Below are 17,841 nucleotides of genomic sequence, written 5' to 3' on the forward strand. Positions count from 1 at the left end.
CCAGACTCCTCAACAGGACTGATAAATGGCTACCCAGACCACCTACATTGACCCTTTAAAAATAAAACCTAACTAGCACTGACTCTTGGCACACATACTTACAATGACGCCCCAACACACACACACATACTTACAATGACGCCCCAACACACACCCACATACTTACAATGACGCCCCAACACACACACACACACACACACATACACACACATACTTACAATGACGCCCCAACACACACAAAATATAACCATGTTATTTTAACTTGTTATTCACTGTGTATTCATTACTAATGTAGGGGTACATGGACTCAGTACTGGTATAGAACCATGTTATTTATTCTATTCATTACTAATGTAGGGGTACATGGACTCAGTACTGGTATAGAACCATGTTATTTATTCTATTCATTACTAATGTAGGGGTACATGGACTCAGTACTGGTATAGAACCATGTTATTTATTCTATTCATTACTAATGTAGGGGTACATGGACTCAGTACTGGTATAGAACCATGTTATTTATTCTATTCATTACTAATGTAGGGGTACATGGACTCAGTACTGGTATAGAACCATGTTATTTATTCTATTCATTACTAATGTAGGGGTACATGGACTCAGTACTGGTATAGAACCATGTTATTTATTCTATTCATTACTAATGTAGGGGTACATGGACTCAGTACTGGTATAGAACCATGTTATTTATTCTATTCATTACTAATGTAGGGGTACATGGACTCAGTACTGGTATAGAACCATGTTATTTATTCTATTCATTACTAATGTAGGGGTACATGGACTCAGTACTGGTATAGAACCATGTTATTTATTCTATTCATTACTAATGTAGGGGTACATGGACTCAGTACTGGTATAGAACCATGTTATTTATTCTATTCATTACTAATGTAGGGGTACATGGACTCAGTACTGGTATAGAACCATGTTATTTATTCTATTCATTACTAATGTAGGGGTACATGGACTCAGTACTGGTATAGAACCATGTTATTTATTCTATTCATTACTAATGTAGGGGTACATGGACTCAGTACTGGTATAGAACCATGTTATTTATTCTATTCATTACTAATGTAGGGGTACATGGACTCAGTACTGGTATAGAACCATGTTATTTATTCTATTCATTACTAATGTAGGGGTACATGGACTCAGTACTGGTATAGAACCATGTTATTTATTCTATTCATTACTAATGTAGGGGTACATGGACTCAGTACTGGTATAGAACCATGTTATTTATTCTATTCATTACTAATGTAGGGGTACATGGACTCAGTACTGGTATAGAACCATGTTATTTATTCTATTCATTACTAATGTAGGGGTACATGGACTCAGTACTGGTATAGAACCATGTTATTTAAACTTGTTATCATTACTATTTCTATATATTGTTTTATCTTTAACTCTGTATTGTTGTAAAAAAATACCCAGTAAGTAAAGCATTTTACTGTTGGTCTATAAAATGTGATTTGATCTCATTAAAACAACATCTATATATTCTAGTGTTTTTTTTCTCTCCTTGTAATATTTAATCAACACAATACTCTACCTCTCTACGCCTACCTAACTTATCAGATCTTTCAGCTATAGGAAAGACCAGTCCTGCCAGGATTTTCGTGGAGGGTTTTTTTTGTGTGTGATATTTGCGGACCAAAAAAATGCATGATTTTGCTGCGGAAATTCTGTTATTTTGCATGTTGGCAGTATGCAATGATTTTGTTCAATTTATCACAAATGCGCTGACGAGGGGAAACGTTTCTTGACTTGATTCAACCATATTATGCGGTAAATTGTGCAGTGATTGGTTGAAATTGCGAGCCCTCTTTTTTTGTCGTGCGGTGATGGGTCAGTTTTATGCGACACGATTGTGACGATTTGACTGTTTTTTTACAGAAATTGATTAGATTTGTAAACTCTTGCGTAATATGCGGGGAATTGTTGATTTGGGGGAAGAAAAACACAAACATTTACGATAGCACAATCCTGGAGGAACAGGGACAGACACAAGGAGATGAAACCTTATCCGAAATAGCAGGTGATGTTGTGATGCTATTTTTGGATTGTGTATTTCCAGATTATAGTTCATGACTGATCCTTTTTTCTGTCTGTTCGACCGGTTTATAGTTGTAGTGTTGACAGTCTAAAGGCTAGTTTATAGTTGTAGTGTTGACAGTCTAAAGACTAGTTTATAGTTGTAGTGTTGACAGTCTAAAGACTAGTTTATAGTTGTAGTGTTGACAGTCTAAAGACCAGTTTATAGTTGTAGTGTTGACAGTCTAAAGGCTAGTTTATAGTTGTAGTGTTGACAGTCTAAAGGCTAGTTTATAGTTGTAGTGTTGACAGTCTAAAGGCTAGTTTATAGTTGTAGTGTTGACAGTCTAAAGGCTAGTTTATAGTTGTAGTGTTGACAGTCTAAAGACTAGTTTATAGTTGTAGTGTTGACAGTCTAAAGGCTAGTTTATAGTTGTAGTGTTGACAGTCTAAAGACCAGTTTATAGTTGTAGTGTTGACAGTCTAAAGGCTAGTTTATAGTTGTAGTGTTGACAGTCTAAAGACTAGTTTATAGTTGTAGTGTTGACAGTCTAAAGGCTAGTTTATAGTTGTAGTGTTGACAGTCTAAAGGCTAGTTTATAGTTGTAGTGTTGACAGTCTAAAGACTAGTTTATAGTTGTAGTGTTGACAGTCTAAAGACTAGTTTATAGTTGTAGTGTTGACAGTCTAAAGACCAGTTTATAGTTGTAGTGTTGACAGTCTAAAGGCTAGTTTATAGTTGTAGTGTTGACTCTAAAGACTAGTTTATAGTTGTAGTGTTGACAGTCTAAAGACTAGTTTATAGTTGTAGTGTTGACAGTCTAAAGACTAGTTTATAGTTGTAGTGTTGACAGTCTAAAGACTAGTTTATAGTTGTAGTGTTGACAGTCTAAAGACTAGTTTATAGTTGTAGTGTTGACAGTCTAAAGACTAGTTTATAGTTGTAGTGTTGACAGTCTAAAGACTAGTTTATAGTTGTAGTGTTAACAGTCTAAAGACTAGTTTATAGTTGTAGTGTTGACAGTCTAAAGACTAGTTTATAGTTGTAGTGTTGACAGTCTAAAGACTAGTTTATAGTTGTAGTGTTGACAGTCTAAAGACTAGTTTATAGTTGTAGTGTTGACAGTCTAAAGACTAGTTTATAGTTGTAGTGTTGACAGTCTAAAGACTAGTTTATAGTTGTAGTGTTGACAGTCTAAAGACTAGTTTATAGTTGTAGTGTTGACAGTCTAAAGGCTAGTTTATAGTTGTAGTGTTGACAGTCTAAAGACTAGTTTATAGTTGTAGTGTTGACAGTCTGAAGACTAGTTTATAGTTGTAGTGTTGACAGTCTAAGACTAGTTTATAGTTGTAGTGTTGACAGTCTAAGACTAGTTTATAGTTGTAGTGTTGACAGTCTGAAGACTAGTTTATAGTTGTAGTGTTGACAGTCTAAGACTAGTTTATAGTTGTAGTGTTGACAGTCTAAAGACCAGTTTATAGTTGTAGTGTTGACAGTCTAAAGACTAGTTTATAGTTGTAGTGTTGACAGTCTAAAGACTAGTTTATAGTTGTAGTGTTGACAGTCTAAAGACTAGTTTATAGTTGTAGTGTTGACAGTCTAAAGGCTAGTTTATAGTTGTAGTGTTGACAGTCTAAAGACTAGTTTATAGTTGTAGTGTTGACAGTCTAAAGACTAGTTTATAGTTGTAGTGTTGACAGTCTAAAGACCAGTTTATAGTTGTAGTGTTGACAGTCTAAAGGCTAGTTTATAGTTGTAGTGTTGACAGTCTAAAGGCTAGTTTATAGTTGTAGTGTTGACAGTCTAAAGGCTAGTTTATAGTTGTAGTGTTGACAGTCTAAAGGCTAGTTTATAGTTGTAGTGTTGACAGTCTAAAGACTAGTTTATAGTTGTAGTGTTGACAGTCTAAAGGCTAGTTTATAGTTGTAGTGTTGACAGTCTAAAGACCAGTTTATAGTTGTAGTGTTGACAGTCTAAAGGCTAGTTTATAGTTGTAGTGTTGACAGTCTAAAGACTAGTTTATAGTTGTAGTGTTGACAGTCTAAAGGCTAGTTTATAGTTGTAGTGTTGACAGTCTAAAGGCTAGTTTATAGTTGTAGTGTTGACAGTCTAAAGACTAGTTTATAGTTGTAGTGTTGACAGTCTAAAGACTAGTTTATAGTTGTAGTGTTGACAGTCTAAAGACCAGTTTATAGTTGTAGTGTTGACAGTCTAAAGGCTAGTTTATAGTTGTAGTGTTGACAGTCTAAAGACTAGTTTATAGTTGTAGTGTTGACAGTCTAAAGACTAGTTTATAGTTGTAGTGTTGACAGTCTAAAGACTAGTTTATAGTTGTAGTGTTGACAGTCTAAAGACTAGTTTATAGTTGTAGTGTTGACAGTCTAAAGACTAGTTTATAGTTGTAGTGTTGACAGTCTAAAGACTAGTTTATAGTTGTAGTGTTGACAGTCTAAAGACTAGTTTATAGTTGTAGTGTTAACAGTCTAAAGACTAGTTTATAGTTGTAGTGTTGACAGTCTAAAGACTAGTTTATAGTTGTAGTGTTGACAGTCTAAAGACTAGTTTATAGTTGTAGTGTTGACAGTCTAAAGACTAGTTTATAGTTGTAGTGTTGACAGTCTAAAGACTAGTTTATAGTTGTAGTGTTGACAGTCTAAAGACTAGTTTATAGTTGTAGTGTTGACAGTCTAAAGACTAGTTTATAGTTGTAGTGTTGACAGTCTAAAGGCTAGTTTATAGTTGTAGTGTTGACAGTCTAAAGACTAGTTTATAGTTGTAGTGTTGACAGTCTGAAGACTAGTTTATAGTTGTAGTGTTGACAGTCTAAGACTAGTTTATAGTTGTAGTGTTGACAGTCTAAGACTAGTTTATAGTTGTAGTGTTGACAGTCTGAAGACTAGTTTATAGTTGTAGTGTTGACAGTCTAAGACTAGTTTATAGTTGTAGTGTTGACAGTCTAAAGACCAGTTTATAGTTGTAGTGTTGACAGTCTAAAGACTAGTTTATAGTTGTAGTGTTGACAGTCTAAAGACTAGTTTATAGTTGTAGTGTTGACAGTCTAAAGACTAGTTTATAGTTGTAGTGTTGACAGTCTAAAGACTAGTTTATAGTTGTAGTGTTGACAGTCTAAAGACTAGTTTATAGTTGTAGTGTTGACAGTCTAAAGACCAGTTTATAGTTGTAGTGTTGACAGTCTAAAGACCAGTTTATAGTTGTAGTGTTGACAGTCTAAAGACTAGTTTATAGTTGTAGTGTTGACAGTCTAAAGACCGGTTTATAGTTGTAGTGTTGACAGTCTAAAGACTAGTTTATAGTTGTAGTGTTGACAGTCTAAAGACCAGTTTATAGTTGTAGTGTTGACAGTCTAAAGACCAGTTTATAGTTGTAGTGTTGACAGTCTAAAGACTAGTTTATAGTTGTAGTGTTGACAGTCTAAAGACCAGTTTATAGTTGTAGTGTTGACAGTCTAAAGACCAGTTTATAGTTGTAGTGTTGACAGTCTAAAGACTAGTTTATAGTTGTAGTGTTGACAGTCTAAAGGCTAGTTTATAGTTGTAGTGTTGACAGTCTAAAGACTAGTTTATAGTTGTAGGAGTCGTCTAAAGACTAGTTTATAGTTGTAGTGTTGACAGTCTAAAGACCAGTTTATAGTTGTAGTGTTGACAGTCTAAAGACCAGTTTATAGTTGTAGTGTTGACAGTCTAAAGACCAGTTTATAGTTGTAGTGTTGACAGTCTAAAGACCAGTTTATAGTTGTAGTGTTGACAGTCTAAAGACCAGTTTATAGTTGTAGTGTTGACAGTCTAAAGACTAGTTTATAGTTGTAGTGTTGACAGTCTAAAGACTAGTTTATAGTTGTAGTGTTGACAGTCTAAAGACTAGTTTATAGTTGTAGTGTTGACAGTCTAAAGACTAGTTTATAGTTGTAGTGTTGACAGTCTAAAGACTAGTTTATAGTTGTAGTGTTGACAGTCTAAAGACTAGTTTATAGTTGTAGTGTTGACAGTCTAAAGACTAGTTTATAGTTGTAGTGTTAACAGTCTAAAGACTAGTTTATAGTTGTAGTGTTGACAGTCTAAATACCAGTTTATAGTTGTAGTGTTGACAGTCTAAAGACTAGTTTATAGTTGTAGTGTTGACAGTCTAAAGACTAGTTTATAGTTGTAGTGTTGACAGTCTAAAGGCTAGTTTATAGTTGTAGTGTTGACAGTCTAAAGACTAGTTTATAGTTGTAGTGTTGACAGTCTAAAGGCTAGTTTATAGTTGTAGTGTTGACAGTCTAAAGGCTAGTTTATAGTTGTAGTGTTGACAGTCTAAAGGCTAGTTTATAGTTGTAGTGTTGACAGTCTAAAGGCTAGTTTATAGTTGTAGTGTTGACAGTCTAAAGACTAGTTTATAGTTGTAGTGTTGACAGTCTAAAGGCTAGTTTATAGTTGTAGTGTTGACAGTCTAAAGACTAGTTTATAGTTGTAGTGTTGACAGTCTAAAGGCTAGTTTATAGTTGTAGTGTTGACAGTCTAAAGACCAGTTTATAGTTGTAGTGTTGACAGTCTAAAGGCTAGTTTATAGTTGTAGTGTTGACAGTCTAAAGACTAGTTTATAGTTGTAGTGTTGACAGTCTAAAGGCTAGTTTATAGTTGTAGTGTTGACAGTCTAAAGGCTAGTTTATAGTTGTAGTGTTGACAGTCTAAAGACTAGTTTATAGTTGTAGTGTTGACAGTCTAAAGACTAGTTTATAGTTGTAGTGTTGACAGTCTAAAGACCAGTTTATAGTTGTAGTGTTGACAGTCTAAAGGCTAGTTTATAGTTGTAGTGTTGACAGTCTAAAGACTAGTTTATAGTTGTAGTGTTGACAGTCTAAAGACTAGTTTATAGTTGTAGTGTTGACAGTCTAAAGACTAGTTTATAGTTGTAGTGTTGACAGTCTAAAGACTAGTTTATAGTTGTAGTGTTGACAGTCTAAAGACTAGTTTATAGTTGTAGTGTTGACAGTCTAAAGACTAGTTTATAGTTGTAGTGTTGACAGTCTAAAGACTAGTTTATAGTTGTAGTGTTAACAGTCTAAAGACTAGTTTATAGTTGTAGTGTTGACAGTCTAAAGACTAGTTTATAGTTGTAGTGTTGACAGTCTAAAGACTAGTTTATAGTTGTAGTGTTGACAGTCTAAAGACTAGTTTATAGTTGTAGTGTTGACAGTCTAAAGACTAGTTTATAGTTGTAGTGTTGACAGTCTAAAGACTAGTTTATAGTTGTAGTGTTGACAGTCTAAAGACTAGTTTATAGTTGTAGTGTTGACAGTCTAAAGGCTAGTTTATAGTTGTAGTGTTGACAGTCTAAAGACTAGTTTATAGTTGTAGTGTTGACAGTCTGAAGACTAGTTTATAGTTGTAGTGTTGACAGTCTAAGACTAGTTTATAGTTGTAGTGTTGACAGTCTAAGACTAGTTTATAGTTGTAGTGTTGACAGTCTGAAGACTAGTTTATAGTTGTAGTGTTGACAGTCTAAGACTAGTTTATAGTTGTAGTGTTGACAGTCTAAAGACCAGTTTATAGTTGTAGTGTTGACAGTCTAAAGACTAGTTTATAGTTGTAGTGTTGACAGTCTAAAGACTAGTTTATAGTTGTAGTGTTGACAGTCTAAAGACTAGTTTATAGTTGTAGTGTTGACAGTCTAAAGACTAGTTTATAGTTGTAGTGTTGACAGTCTAAAGACTAGTTTATAGTTGTAGTGTTGACAGTCTAAAGACCAGTTTATAGTTGTAGTGTTGACAGTCTAAAGACCAGTTTATAGTTGTAGTGTTGACAGTCTAAAGACTAGTTTATAGTTGTAGTGTTGACAGTCTAAAGACCGGTTTATAGTTGTAGTGTTGACAGTCTAAAGACTAGTTTATAGTTGTAGTGTTGACAGTCTAAAGACCAGTTTATAGTTGTAGTGTTGACAGTCTAAAGACCAGTTTATAGTTGTAGTGTTGACAGTCTAAAGACTAGTTTATAGTTGTAGTGTTGACAGTCTAAAGACCAGTTTATAGTTGTAGTGTTGACAGTCTAAAGACCAGTTTATAGTTGTAGTGTTGACAGTCTAAAGACTAGTTTATAGTTGTAGTGTTGACAGTCTAAAGGCTAGTTTATAGTTGTAGTGTTGACAGTCTAAAGACTAGTTTATAGTTGTAGGAGTTCTAAAGACTAGTTTATAGTTGTAGTGTTGACAGTCTAAAGACCAGTTTATAGTTGTAGTGTTGACAGTCTAAAGACCAGTTTATAGTTGTAGTGTTGACAGTCTAAAGACCAGTTTATAGTTGTAGTGTTGACAGTCTAAAGACCAGTTTATAGTTGTAGTGTTGACAGTCTAAAGACCAGTTTATAGTTGTAGTGTTGACAGTCTAAAGACTAGTTTATAGTTGTAGTGTTGACAGTCTAAAGACTAGTTTATAGTTGTAGTGTTGACAGTCTAAAGACTAGTTTATAGTTGTAGTGTTGACAGTCTAAAGACTAGTTTATAGTTGTAGTGTTGACAGTCTAAAGACTAGTTTATAGTTGTAGTGTTGACAGTCTAAAGACTAGTTTATAGTTGTAGTGTTAACAGTCTAAAGACTAGTTTATAGTTGTAGTGTTGACAGTCTAAAGACTAGTTTATAGTTGTAGTGTTGACAGTCTAAAGACTAGTTTATAGTTGTAGTGTTGACAGTCTAAAGACTAGTTTATAGTTGTAGTGTTGACAGTCTAAAGACTAGTTTATAGTTGTATGTTGACAGTCTAAAGACTAGTTTATAGTTGTAGTGTTGACAGTCTAAAGACTAGTTTATAGTTGTAGTGTTGACAGTCTAAAGGCTAGTTTATAGTTGTAGTGTTGACAGTCTAAAGACTAGTTTATAGTTGTAGTGTTGACAGTCTGAAGACTAGTTTATAGTTGTAGTGTTGACAGTCTAAGACTAGTTTATAGTTGTAGTGTTGACAGTCTAAGACTAGTTTATAGTTGTAGTGTTGACAGTCTGAAGACTAGTTTATAGTTGTAGTGTTGACAGTCTAAGACTAGTTTATAGTTGTAGTGTTGACAGTCTAAAGACCAGTTTATAGTTGTAGTGTTGACAGTCTAAAGACTAGTTTATAGTTGTAGTGTTGACAGTCTAAAGACTAGTTTATAGTTGTAGTGTTGACAGTCTAAAGACTAGTTTATAGTTGTAGTGTTGACAGTCTAAAGACTAGTTTATAGTTGTAGTGTTGACAGTCTAAAGACTAGTTTATAGTTGTAGTGTTGACAGTCTAAAGACCAGTTTATAGTTGTAGTGTTGACAGTCTAAAGACCAGTTTATAGTTGTAGTGTTGACAGTCTAAAGACTAGTTTATAGTTGTAGTGTTGACAGTCTAAAGACCGGTTTATAGTTGTAGTGTTGACAGTCTAAAGACTAGTTTATAGTTGTAGTGTTGACAGTCTAAAGACCAGTTTATAGTTGTAGTGTTGACAGTCTAAAGACCAGTTTATAGTTGTAGTGTTGACAGTCTAAAGACTAGTTTATAGTTGTAGTGTTGACAGTCTAAAGACCAGTTTATAGTTGTAGTGTTGACAGTCTAAAGACCAGTTTATAGTTGTAGTGTTGACAGTCTAAAGACTAGTTTATAGTTGTAGTGTTGACAGTCTAAAGGCTAGTTTATAGTTGTAGTGTTGACAGTCTAAAGACTAGTTTATAGTTGTAGGAGTCGCAGTCTAAAGACTAGTTTATAGTTGTAGTGTTGACAGTCTAAAGACCAGTTTATAGTTGTAGTGTTGACAGTCTAAAGACCAGTTTATAGTTGTAGTGTTGACAGTCTAAAGACCAGTTTATAGTTGTAGTGTTGACAGTCTAAAGACCAGTTTATAGTTGTAGTGTTGACAGTCTAAAGACCAGTTTATAGTTGTAGTGTTGACAGTCTAAAGACTAGTTTATAGTTGTAGTGTTGACAGTCTAAAGACTAGTTTATAGTTGTAGTGTTGACAGTCTAAAGACTAGTTTATAGTTGTAGTGTTGACAGTCTAAAGACTAGTTTATAGTTGTAGTGTTGACAGTCTAAAGACTAGTTTATAGTTGTAGTGTTGACAGTCTAAAGACTAGTTTATAGTTGTAGTGTTGACAGTCTAAAGACTAGTTTATAGTTGTAGTGTTGACAGTCTAAAGACTAGTTTATAGTTGTAGGAGTCGCAGTCTAAAGACTAGTTTATAGTTGTAGTGTTGACAGTCTAAAGACCAGTTTATAGTTGTAGTGTTGACAGTCTAAAGACCAGTTTATAGTTGTAGTGTTGACAGTCTAAGACTAGTTTATAGTTGTAGTGTTGACAGTCTAAAGACTAGTTTATAGTTGTAGTGTTGACAGTCTAAAGACCAGTTTATAGTTGTAGTGTTGACAGTCTAAAGACTAGTTTATAGTTGTAGTGTTGACAGTCTAAAGACTAGTTTATAGTTGTAGTGTTGACAGTCTAAAGACCAGTTTATAGTTGTAGTGTTGACAGTCTAAAGACTAGTTTATAGTTGTAGTGTTGACAGTCTAAAGGCTAGTTTATAGTTGTAGTGTTGACAGTCTAAAGACTAGTTTATAGTTGTAGGAGTCGCAGTCTAAAGACTAGTTTATAGTTGTAGTGTTGACAGTCTAAAGACTAGTTTATAGTTGTAGTGTTGACAGTCTAAAGACTAGTTTATAGTTGTAGTGTTGACAGTCTAAAGACTAGTTTATAGTTGTAGTGTTCACAGTCTAAAGACTAGTTTATAGTTGTAGTGTTGACAGTCTAAAGACCAGTTTATAGTTGTAGTGTTGACAGTCTAAAGACTAGTTTATAGTTGTAGTGTTGACAGTCTAAAGACTAGTTTATAGTTGTAGTGTTGACAGTCTAAAGACTAGTTTATAGTTGTAGTGTTGACAGTCTAAAGACTAGTTTATAGTTGTAGTGTTGACAGTCTAAAGACTAGTTTATAGTTGTAGTGTTGACAGTCTAAATACTAGTTTATAGTGCAACTGGGTCCTGGACTTCCTGACAGGCCGGCCTCCAGGTGGTGAGGGTAGGCAACAACATCTCCACTCCGCTGATCCTCAACACGGGGGCCCCACAAGGGTGTGTTCTGAGCCCTCTCCTGTACTCCCTGTTCACCCACGACTGCGTGGCCATGCACGCCTCCAACTCAATCATCAAGTTTGCGGACGACACAATAGTGGTAGGCTTGATTACCAACAACGACGAGACGGCCTACAGGGAGGAGGTGAGGGCCCTCGGAGTGTGGTGTCAGGAAAATAACCTCACACTCAACGTCAACAAAACTAAGGAGATGATTGTGGACTTCAGGAAACAGCAGAGGGAACACCCCCCTATCCACATCGATGGAACAGTAGTGGAGAGGGTAGTAAGTTTTAAGTTCCTCGGCGTACACATCATAGACCAACTGAATTGGTCCACCCACACAGACAGCATCGTGAAGAAGGCGCAGCAGCGCCTCTTCAACCTCAGGAGGCTGAAGAAATTTGGCTTGTCACTAAAAGCACTCACAAACCTCTACAGATGCACAATCGAGAGCATCCTGTCGGGCTGTATCACCGCCTGGTACGGCAACTGCTCCGCCCACAACCCGAAAGACTCTCCAGAGGGTAGTGAGGTCTGCACAACGCATCACTGGGGGCAAACTACCTGCCCTCCAGGACACCTACACCACCCGATGTCACAGGAAGGCCATAAAGATCATCAAGGACAACAACCACCCGAGCCACTGCCTGTTCACCCCGCTATCATCCAGAAGGCGAGGTCAGTACAGGTGCATCAAAGCTGGGACCGAGAGACTGAAAAACAGCTTCAATCTCAAGGCCATCAGACTGTTAAACAGCCACCACTAACATTGAGTGGCTGCTGCCAACACACTGACTCAACTCCAGCCACTTTACTAATGGGAATTGATGTAAAATATATCACTAGCCACTTTAAACAATGCTACCTAATATAATGTTTACTTACCCTACATTATTCATCTCATATGTATACGTATATACTGTACTCTATATCATCTACTGCATCCTTATGTAATACATGTATCACTAGCCACTTTAACTATGCCACTTTGTTTACTTTGTCTACACACTCATCTCATATGTATATACTGTACTCGATACCATCTACTGTATGCTGCTCTGTACCATCACTCATTCATATATCCTTATGTACATGTTCCTCATCCCCTTACACTGTGTATAAGACAGTAGTTTTGGAATTGTTAGTTAGATTACTTGTTGGTTATTACTGCATTGTCGGAACTAGAAGCACAAGCATTTCGCTACACTCGCATTAACATCTGCTAACCATGTGTATGTGACAAATAAAATTTGATTTGATTTAGTTGTAATGTTCACAGTCTGAAGACTAGTTTATAGTTGTAGGAGTCGCAGTCTAAAGACCAGTTTATAGTTGTAGTGTTGACAGTCTGAAGACTAGTTTATAGTTGTAGTGTTGACAGTCTAAAGACTAGTTTATAGTTGTAGTGTTGACAGTCTAAAGGCTAGTTTATAGTTGTAGTGTTGACAGTCTAAAGACTAGTTTATAGTTGTAGTGTTGACAGTCTAAAGGCTAGTTTATAGTTGTAGTGTTGACAGTCTAAAGACTAGTTTATAGTTGTAGTGTTGACAGTCTAAAGACTAGTTTATAGTTGTAGTGTTGACAGTCTAAAGACTAGTTTATAGTTGTAGGAGTCGCAGTCTAAAGACCAGTTTATAGTTGTAGTGTTGACAGTTTAAAGACTAGTTTATAGTTGTAGTGTTGACAGTCTAAAGACTAGTTTATAGTTGTAGTGTTAACAGTCTAAAGACTAGTTTATAGTTGTAGTGTTGACAGTCTAAAGACCCGTTTATAGTTGTAGTGTTGACAGTCTAAAGACTAGTTTATAGTTGTAGTGTTGACAGTCTAAAGACTAGTTTATAGTTGTAGTGTTGACAGTCTAAAGACTAGTTTATAGTTGTAGGAATCGCAGTCTAAAGACCAGTTTATAGTTGTAGTGTTGACAGTCTAAAAACGAGTTTATAGTTGTAGTGTTGACAGTCTAAAGACTAGTTTATAGTTGTAGTGTTGACAGTCTAAAGACTAGTTTATAGTTGTAGGAGTCGCAGTCTAAAGACCGTCTGTCGCTCTCTCTATCTCTCACAGAGTTGAAGAGATAGTGAGATAAGGGAGAGGAGTTGTTTTTTGTTGTTGCAGGCAGGTCAATGGTCACCTCATTGTGTTCTGTCACACACACACAAGGGTCTGAGTTATGCCATTCATAGACGCTAACTACCTTTAGCGCCTATCAACGATAGTATCTTCTGACCGGGGGAGTGTTGCTGTAGTTGATAGGAGCTACACCAGGATGTCATCTCTCTTTCCCCACCTTCATCTATGATCTGAGTATTATCTTGTATAGACAGTCTGTCACCATCTCTGTCCGACACCCCCTGATAACTCAACTTCACTTTAGGCTATTTTCCAGTGGTGGTAAAAGTATAGATACCTTAATAGAAAGTTTCTCAAGTAAAAGTCAAAGTCACCCAGTAAAATACTACTTGAGTCAAAGTCAAAGTCACCCAGTAAAATACTACTTTGAGTAAAAGTATTTGGTTCTAAATATACTTAAGTACCAAAAGTACATGTATAACTAATTTCAAATTCCTTCTTTTAAGCAGGCGGCACCATTTTTTAAATATATATTTTTTTATAGATAGCCAGGTGCACACTTCAACACTCAAGACATATTTGACAAAAGATGCATTTGTGTTTAGTTGATCACCTTGTATTTTTTATTTTTTTAACTTAACACTTATTTTCCTTAACAGCATTGTTGGTTTTAAGGGCTTGTAAAGGAAGCATCACACTGTTGCATTCGGCGCATGTGACAAACCAAATGTGATTTGATTAGCGCTATTGTTTTGTTGTCAATAACTTGCTGATAAGAACTTTTACTCTCTTATCAGCTCTTGGACTTTGGTAACCTTGCACCTACCGTTGTGTGAATGCTACTGTTATTAATCAACTTAGAACTCTTAAAACAAAACCCTATAGAATTTGAAGTAGTTGTATTTCTTCACGCAAACACTAGTTACCAGTAAGACTGTAGCTTGCTACTATCACTCCAGAGAAACTAGACTTTAGGCACTCCGCAGTGCTCTACTCCAAAGCGGCCATTTTGGGTCTGTGTGTGTCTCTGTGCGCCATTTTGGGTCTGTGTGTGTGTCTCTGTGCGCCATTTTGGGTCTGGTCTGTGTGTGTGTGTGTGTGTGTGTGTGTGTGTGTGTGTGTGTGTGTGTGTGTGTGTGTGTGTGTGTGTGTGTGTGTGTGTGTGTGTGTGTGTGTGTGTGTGTGTGTGTGTGTTTTTTCGTGTGTGTGTGTGTGTCTCTGTGCGCCATTTTGGGTCTCTGTGTGTGTCTCTGTGCGCCATTTTGGGTCTCTGTGTGTGTCTCTGTGCGCCATTTTGGGGCTCTGTGTGTCTCTGTGCGCCTTCGAGAGGAAGTGGTGCAACTCATTTCCTGCAGCCCCCCGGAATACACACAGCGAGCAGAGGGGCAAAGCAGCAGCAACATAAAAAAAAAACATCTAAAAAAGGTTTGCGAGTGAAGGACAAATGGCTCTCCTTGTTAAAGCGACAAAAATGCATTGAATTTCTTTAGCCTTTTTTTATTTTTTAATTACAGCCGGCTTCCATTTCCACTCTGTTACACTTTACATGTTATGAGGTAAGGTTCTTTAAAAAAGACGTTTTCCAGGTTGTGTAATCGTGCTTTTTTCCCCCCTAGCCAGTATCGGTGTGTTATGCTGCAGCTCACCGGGCAATCAGGGAAAGCTTGTCGTAGTTCAGTTTGCCCGCTGTTGGTTAGCATGTTAGCATATTAGCCCGCTTGTATTATCGTGTTAGCATGTTAGCATATTAGCCCGCTTGTATTATCGTGTTAGCATATTAGCCCGCTTGTATTATCGTGTTAGCATGTTAGCCCGCTTGTATTATCGTGTTAGCATGTTAGCCCGCTTGTATTAGCATGTTAGCATATTAGCCCGCTTGTATTAACCTGTTAGCATGTTAGCATATTAGCCCGCTTGTATTCACGTGTTAGCTTCACAGTCGGTAGTGTGTGTTTTTCATGGAAGAAAATGGCGAAACGACTTGTTTTTATAAGTATCGAAAGGTTAGATTGAAATGCACTGTCCGATTTGATTAGTTAATATTACCGGTATGTGGACGACCCGGTCTGAAACTTTTAGTTAGCTAACAGTCGGTGGTGCAGAAATTAAAGGGCGTCAAATATAAGGCGATTTTTTTTTCCTTCGGTAACTTTAGTTTCATCAATACTGCCAACACATATGTTAAGATTTCTCATTTTTAACTGTTTGATCGATTTGTGATTTTAGTTTTTTTACCATAACTAGTTAAAAAGGTGTTTTGTTAGTTTATGCTAACTGCTAACTAGCATAAATCCAACCCAAGTCGTCGCTAGGATACGCGGCTGCAGAATCTGTAAAATAAAAATAAATCACTGTAAACCATGGCACAGGTTTATTAAACAAATAACTTTTATTATTTTTAGTGTGCAACATCTCTTATTTGTCCTTGGGTTGTTTTTGATAGCCTGTTAGCTAACAACAAGGGTTTTATTTACAGGAGTAGCCAGGCTAGCTAGTTACATTATATTCAGCTATTTATCGTTTTTTTTGCTGCACTTTTATCAAACCAAACAAGTGCTTCCTAAAGTAGTACGTTTTAATATATACATTTTAAACATAGGATATGTTTGCTAGTTAGCTGTTATTACAGTCTGTGGCCCATGTTAAAGCTGCTAGCAAGCCAGCTAATCAGCAGATCAACACCAAACTTTTAACCCCCTATTTTCCTTCCAGACTAGTTCGGGTGGAAAGGCTTTAACTCTTCACGTTTGGCGAGCTGACTCAATGAGGATGCCACTGCAGCCAGCGATTCGGGGCGTTCCTGTATCTGCAGGAACCCCTCTTTATAATTCTATTGGTCAAATTTTTTTTTTCCAAGCTATTGCTTCAGTACATAGGCGGGAGGCCGGGGGCCCTCCAGTACAGTAGATGGCGGTAATGCGCCATAACATTGGATGCCAACTGCCAATAGTTTGCACGCGTTGTCTCTGGCTAGTTTGAGAGCGGTGTCTCTCGCTAGTTTGAGAGCGGTGTCTCCGGCTGGTTTGAGAGCGGTGTCTCTGGCTAGTTTGAGAGCGGTGTCTCCGGCTGGTTTGAGAGCGGTGTCTCCGGCTGGTTTGAGAGCGGTGTCTCCGGCTGGTTTGAGAGCGGTGTCTCTGGCTGGTTTGAGAGCGGTGTCTCCGGCTGGTTTGAGAGCGGTGTCTCTGGCTGGTTTGAGAGCGGTGTCTCTGGCTGGTTTGAGAGCGGTGTCTCCGGCTGGTTTGAGAGCGGTGTCTCTGGCTAGTTTGAGAGCGGTGTCTCCGGCTGGTTTGAGAGCGGTGTCTCCGGCTGGTTTGAGAGCGGTGTCTCCGGCTGGTTTGAGAGCGGTGTCTCCGGCTGGTTTGAGAGCGGTGTCTCCGGCTGGTTTGAGAGCGGTGTCTCCGGCTGGTTTGAGAGCGGTGTCTCCGGCTGGTTTGAGAGCGGTGTCTCCGGCTGGTTTGAGAGCGGTGTCTCCGGCTGGTTTGCGCGCGGTGTCTCCGGCTGGTTTGCGCGCGGTGTCTCCGGCTGGTTTGAGAGCGGTGTCTCCGGCTGGTTTGCGCGCGGTGTCTCCGGCTGGTTTGCGCGCGGTGTCTCCGGCTGGTTTGCGCGCGGTGTCGCCCCAGCTGGTTAGCGCGCGGTGTCGCCCCAGCTGGTTAGCGCGCGGTGTCGCCCCAGCTGGTTAGCGCGCAGTGTCTCCGGCTAGTTTGCGCGCAGGGTCGCTCCAGCCTCACGCCTGCTGTACTAGTGGGAGGTGGGGGCTACAGGTACCGGTAGACTGTATTCCCACATTTCTGTTTTTATTTTTGTGGGGGGGGGTGGGAAATCTCTTGTCAAATTGACTGGGCCTGAGCAACACGTTAATTGTTGGTGCGCTGTACTAAAACTCTCAGCCCCAGTTAATTTGACACCCAAGAGATTTGCTGCCACAAACAAATATTGCATGCAGCTCCTTTTAACATCTCTATGTGGTCAACATGCTCATTGGCTCTGCCCAGTCCCATAGTACATCATGTACTAGGTAACATGTAGTAGGCATGGCAAACCCTGTTTTGGTCACTAATGGTAAATCATCAAAAAATAAATCAATTGTTGCCAGGGTATAAAATGTTATTTTGGGTCCACCAGCCACTGTGGCAAATAGATAATTAAAAATACCAGCCAAAATACTTTTGGGGCCCTAAAACACACAAGAAACAGATCAGTATGCTCTGTAATGTTTCTAAAAAAACAAATGTTTTATGAGTAAGAGGTAGATATGGAATGTTCTTTAATTTCATTTTTGTTGTTGTCTATTTACCAAAATATCACCTTTTGAGACAAACACTTTTTTTTTTTGCCTGCGGGTTACCATGGTAGCATGACTTGTTATGTATATACCTCTGTGAGATTAAGTCTGACTAGTAGAAGAAGAGTCTTCTCTTAACAGTTGAAACTCAAACATTTTTGAAAAACAACCTAGCTTTTAAACTTGTAGCTTGTAAACTAAACGAAACAATATAACTAAACCAAGAAACACGAGGACAAAGTCTAATTTCAGTAGACTTTCTTTTCAAGTCAATTAAACCAACTTGTATACCCGTGGGCAGCGCTTCTAAAAATAAATAAATGAATCTTTCACTCTGCTCTTGACA

General features: G+C 37.6%; 1 protein-coding gene across 1 annotated transcript in view; it reads left to right on the forward strand.

Moving 5' to 3' along the window:
* Nucleotides 1-14,543: 14,543 nt before the first annotated feature.
* The window catches only part of LOC124021006 (trinucleotide repeat-containing gene 6A protein-like), a 35,468-nt gene continuing 32,170 nt past the window's right edge, over nucleotides 14,544-17,841 (forward strand). The window contains exon 1 of the mRNA XM_046336320.1: nucleotides 14,544-14,769. The gene's annotated coding sequence lies outside the window, so the exon portion shown is untranslated. The remainder of the gene's footprint in view (nucleotides 14,770-17,841) is intronic.

Source organism: Oncorhynchus gorbuscha, unplaced genomic scaffold, assembly GCF_021184085.1.
Source record: "Oncorhynchus gorbuscha isolate QuinsamMale2020 ecotype Even-year unplaced genomic scaffold, OgorEven_v1.0 Un_scaffold_1020, whole genome shotgun sequence".
NCBI classification, from domain to species: Eukaryota; Metazoa; Chordata; class Actinopteri; order Salmoniformes; family Salmonidae; genus Oncorhynchus; species Oncorhynchus gorbuscha.